Source organism: Raphanus sativus, unplaced genomic scaffold (assembly GCF_000801105.2).
Source record: "Raphanus sativus cultivar WK10039 unplaced genomic scaffold, ASM80110v3 Scaffold3402, whole genome shotgun sequence".
NCBI lineage: Eukaryota > Viridiplantae > Streptophyta > Magnoliopsida > Brassicales > Brassicaceae > Raphanus > Raphanus sativus.
The window spans coordinates 1-6439 of NW_026618708.1; the positions used below are offsets into that span (position 1 = coordinate 1).

The window sequence follows — 6439 nt, forward strand, 5'->3', positions numbered from 1 at the left end:
TAATGCATACTTGTTCATAAAACCATTTAGATAATAATCGAAAGTACATACTCCTACTTCTTAAGATAGAAAATTTAAATATGTTTAATTTGTTTTATGAAAATATATATTTTATCTTTAGTGTGTTTATCCTTTTAATCTATATTAATTAAAGATAATTACTATTGAGATAAATTTAATTTCTTTAAATTATGAATATCACAAAAGAGTTATATTTGGCATTGTAAATTTAATTTTTAAATATCACAAAAAACATATTTTGTGAAACAGAGAGAAATAAATAGTATAATTCAAAATAAAACTTACTGCTTGTTGAGCTCTTGAGTCGGTTTTTGTGGTGGAGGATAGACGGAATTCATGCATCATCCAATCGGTTTTGGGAGCCCTTTCCGGGCAGAACCAAAGAGTAAAACAAAGATTTCTTTAAGACCGACGCAGTCAAAATTGGAATAAACCGGTTTATCAATACCAGTGGCTTTCCAGAAACCGGAACCGGTGACACGGTTTGGTCTAAACGCTAATTCTTGTATTTCCTGCCTCTCATGCAGAAGAAGTACCACTCTTTTTGCCCGACGCTGCTCACTCCTTAATAAAATCCACAGTAAATGTTGTTAAATATTATTAATTTGTCTCTTTTATTATATATATGTTTATGTAATAGTACTATAGAAAAAGGAATTTAAAACACTTTAGTTACGGATATTAGGAACATTAATAGAATCAATAATGCATATATAAAGAAATGGAAAACAATCCAGTATAATAATAAAGACTTACTAGGAAGGTCCCAAGGATTGAACTTGTAGATATTCAATCTGTTTAATAAGCTCGAGTTTGATGGGTTTGTTCTCTACTTTTCTTCGAAGATAATACCTAAAAAGCTCTTCGTCCGTTGGATGAAATCTAAATCCAGGAAGTATTGCTTCATCTTCTCTTCGTCCTTACCTTCACCACTCATCTTCACTACATCGATATATCAGCTATTTAGTCTCTTTTTTTTCTTAACATCAGCTATTAAGTCTTGCTGAATAAAAAGTTCTATGTACCCATTTATATAGGTGAACGGTTTATCAAACTAATGATTATTTTTTATGCCGTTTCAATTGGAATTGGCTCTGTTACAATTGACTTTGACTATTATTATACACACGATATCTTTTTTTTGAGCAAACTGACCCAAATATATAAGATTTTATAATCCACACACACATCTATAAAACACACACACCACATATATATATAATGGAAAAATGAAAGCCGGTACTAATTTAATTTTACTCATCACACACACACATCTATATATATATATATATATACTATATATAATAATATATATATATATATATCCCCTTCTTATTATTTGAGGAGACCATCCCTTTCTTATTAATTGAGAAACATTTTGAAATAATAACTTTGCGTTTTGTAAGTTAATTACATACAACCCTGCTGATGTGTCATGCTTACATTCACTTTCAACTATGCTTTAGAAAGATCCTTTAATTACTAGACAATTTACAAAACCATGCCACTGGTCGAAAATGAAACTCCCGCCACCAATAACATATATACTTTTATGTTTCATTTAAACATAATATAAAACGCAGTATATTGTATTATCCTTATTCACTTCCTCTGTATTTGAGAATGGATTTCCACCAAAAGGAATCCTCTAAATGCGGTTTTACCTATGTACACATTGCGATTATATACTTTTCCAAAAAAAAATCGTTACATATAGTATGTGCTTATGATAACTTGACCACGTTAATTTTATTAACACACATAGTAAATCAACACATATATACTTTCCAAGCTTTTATAGGTTTACTAAAATTTAGTTGTCAAGTACAACATTAACATATCATTTTGAATTATCATACTGTGAACTTGGTTTTGTTCGTCTATAGAAGTTCAAATTTATTTTTATTCTAAATTTTCTATATATTTGTATATGAGTGGTATCTATATTCATATTAAAATTATACTTTTTGTATAGGTTATCATGATGGCCTTTAGATAGATAAGATGTGATGTCAAAAAATGAAGATAGATGCATCCAATTAAAATTTTGCATTACGTCAAGATTTAAATTATGGAAATAAGGTAATTTATATATTCTACAATAAATTTGCGTGTAAGACTAATTGGAGAGAGTAATGAAGCATTGATTGAGAAATCACATATCAAAGATTAAAGAAAGAAACTTATATTACAACACCTGCGAATATATTGTGTCCAAGTTAATATTTTCCAAATTTTTACCAACCTTGAAATCTTTTTTGTGTCAACTCAATATTTTCTATTCAAGACCTACTAAATTTATTAAATTTATTGTTTTTATTTAATTTATTGATTATTAATTTACAGTTTATATTGTCTTATTAACACAATAAAATAAAATTAAAGTGACACATTTATAACATATTTTATAATAAGGGTCTATTTATAATTGGTAATTTTTTAACTACTAAATATTATCCAACCCATTTTGGATCCTCATAAGATTGAATAAAGATTAACCTATAGTTTATTTAGTTAATCCCAAAATTCTTTTTAGTGAAATGTACATTTTAAATTTTTTTAAAAAATCAAATTATTATGTAATTTATGTTAAAAAAATATGATATATTTCTTGTAAAAATATGTATTTCTCTTTTAACTGACAAAATTATGCATATTTCATAGATTTAATAATTTCACACCGCGCAAAAGCGTGGATCTTAACCTAGTTTTATAAATAAACCTTTTAATCATGTGTGATTAACAAGTTTGCCATTACTTACTTGACATCACCACAATCCACCTCACAACCTTTTTTTCAAAAAACTCTTTCTTGCCTAGACTTATTACATGTCATGCCATTGCCTAAAACATATAGTATATCCTTCATTTTATGCATCTATGTACCATTATGTCTTTACAATTAATTGTGGAGAAATCATATTAATTGTGTGACTGTTTCGGAAATTTATAAATAGAATATTCATAAAGGCAACATTGATTATTTGACTTAATCACAAGTCTATATTATTGTTTTCATAGTAAATCATAAAAGTTGACTCGAGCATGGTCATGTTAATTGGTCACGATTTTGTGATGTATCTTAAAATAATGTTTTGGTCATGTTAATTGGTTATGTGTGTTGATATGAAACGATAATATCAAATCCGGTAGGTTTTTATAATGTTATACCAAAATTAGTAGGATACTTGATGATATCAATAGTCACAATTGATAGGGTTTTGACTATATATACAACGACGATTCATATTTTTTATGATATTAAATTTCTTTATGATTCTTAATTATACATGACATTGTTTAAGGACTGAAAATATAAACGATTCATAATTATGTTATTTTATAAAACTTTAGTAAATGAAATTTATTTTGATGAATACTTTTTGTATTTTATGGAATATGTGACATTTATTTTGGGATAGACAATATATATTTATTTTATTTGTAATATCAAAATATCGTATATAAAATTTTGAGCAATTTTGAAAATTGTAAATACATTCAAAAAAGAATTCTATTTTAAATTTCTTGCAATCCCTAAATTTTGTAAAAATACATTTTGATTACAAAATTATCATAAATGGTGACATACATTAAATTTAGAAACTTATATAATTTTTTCCGATTAATTTTAAGGCGAATATCATTTTTTTAATATGAACTTCCTTAATTTCTGCCATATGCATATAATACTTTCTATAATTATCTAAAAATCTACGATTATAATCATATACGAAATTAATAGGTTAGTCTGATATATATAGTCACAAACTGATAGAGTTTTGGCTATATATACAATTCATATGTTTATAATATTAAATTTCTTTATGATTCATAAATGATACATGATATTTTTTAGGGAGTAGAAAAAATAAAAGATTCATAATTATGTTCTTCTACAAAACTTTAGTAGGTGACATTTATTTTGAATATTTTTATATTTTATGGGATACATGACATTTATTTTGGGACTGAACAATAAAATAATCTATATTGTAAAAATAATATCGTATATAAAAAATTATGAGCAATCTTGAAAATTTGTTAAATCCATTCAAAAAAAAATTCCATATTAATTTTCTTGCAATCCCTTAAATTTTGCAACAATACTTTTGATTACAAAATTATCATAAATGGTGAAAGATATTAAATTTGAAATTTATATAATTATTTCCGATTAAATTTAGAGAACTAACCATTTTTAATGTGAACTCTTAATTTTTGCCATATGTGTATAATAATTTCTACAATTATCTTGAAATCTACAATTATAATCCTATACAAAATTAATAGGATAGTCTTATATATAGTCAAAATTGATAGGGTTTTGACTATATATATATATATATATATATATAATATATATATATATATATATATATATATATATATATTTATATGATTCATATTTTATAATATTTTTTTTTTTTACGATTCATAAATGATACATGCCATTTTTTAGGGACTCGAAAATATGATTATAAAAAACTTTGGTATATATGACTTTTTATTTTTATTAATATTATTTATGGGAAATGGCATTTATTTTGGGATATATATAAACTGTTTTATATTGTAAAATCAAAAATGTCGTAAATAAAAATTTATGAGCAATCTTGAAACATTATAAAATACATTCAAAAAGAATTCCCCTATTAAATTTCTTGCAGTCTATTAATTTTTTGCAACATAAAAAAATTATTAGAAAATTTTCATAAATGGTGACATATATTAAATTTGGACATTTATATAATTATTTCTGATTAAATTTAAGGAGAACGTCATTTTTAATGTGGATTTCTTTAATTTTCGCCCTATACATATTTATACTTTATATAATTGGTCTGGAAATCTTAGAACAATTAGGGATTTGCAACATTACTTTGTGGCAACATCAAGATATATCAGGTGATGAGAAAAGAGATCGAATCCAACAATCGAACTGTAGCCCCTGGTCTCGTGTTTTCTCGAACTTTTTAGTAAAAACACTTTTTATAAATAAAAGATAAATTAGAAGAGGCTCATATGTATTTTGAATTATAATGAATATTAAGGTTCGATAAAGGGTCTATTTAACAATTTTGAGTCTTAATAAGCCCATTAAATTTGAAAATTCATATTAGTTTCTTCTTTTTTTTTTGTTTTCCAATTTAATATTATTTACTTCAATTTATTTATCTTCTTTAACATTTTATGTACTTCAAAACCAGTATAATTTTAATGAAATATAATGATTTAACTTCAATAATAAGACAATTATTGTTTATCAACCATAATAAGGTTATCTTTATCCGGATACTTCGGTAAATTTTTTTGTTATTTGAAAAATTCAGTAAATATCTCATTCCAAATTAGTTTTCCTTACATTAATCTGGATATCAATGTTACTTATGCTAATCTATTCTATGTATAATATGTCATTTTCCGTGTTTTCAATATCTGTAGATTAAATTTATAGTTTCTTTTAATCCTTTCATCCTGCGCAGGGTGTGGGTAATCACCTAGCTAGTATATATATATATATGGAAAAATGAGTAAAAGTTAAAGCCCTCAATTTTTCTAAAAACACTAAAAATATTAGCTAATTTTAATAGGTCATTTTTAATTTTAAGGACTGGTATTTGTATTGAAAATGTCTTCAAAATATATAAGATTTTTATAATTTATATGTAAATCAAACAAAGAAAAAGTGATAGTTTAAGATATCGGTGTCCTATTAATTAGTATGTGGAAAATTATTAGATCGTTGATTGCAACTAATTTAATTACGATGTACTATTACCGGGACAAAGAAAACATGTGTATGATGTAATATTGTCGAAAATCAAACATGTCGTCATCCGTAGTTGCTAACGTATATAAAATTATATATACAGTAATTATATCAAATTTCCAATAAGCTGTAAGTTCCAATACATGCGTATTGTCTAGGTGAATTCACGTGGTTTGACCGTATTATAGATTTCTAATATGTTGAAAGATGTAAGATATATAAAAAATTAAGAATCTCATTCGAACACAAAAATAACTTTATCATTTCCTCTCTGTGGACTCAACAGTTTTGATAGCCGGGGAGCAAAACACAAAACATCGATGGTATGGTAGACCAAATCTATTAAATAATAACCATTCTCCCATCATCAACTTCAGTTGCATTTCAAATCTGTTTAAAATACGAATACTAAGTAAGGATTGGTTGTTATTGCAGTGTTGTGTTTAACAGATTGTTTCATTCGTGTCAATTTCTATGTCAACAAAAAGCATAAGACACAAAAAGAATCTTAATAAAAAGTGGACAGTCAATAACTTAGTCTTGTGCGAAATGGGAAAGTGAACCACTTGATCTAAAATAACATTCAAAAAGTTCGGTTTTTGACTGTTGAATATTATCATTGAACTTCAATAAAGAAACAAGTAG

General features: G+C 25.5%; 1 pseudogene; it reads right to left on the reverse strand.

Moving 5' to 3' along the window:
- Positions 1-306: 306 nt before the first annotated feature.
- LOC130506554 (transcription factor JUNGBRUNNEN 1-like) lies at positions 307-1050 on the reverse strand (annotated as a pseudogene).
- Between the last annotated feature and the right edge of the window lie 5389 nt (positions 1051-6439).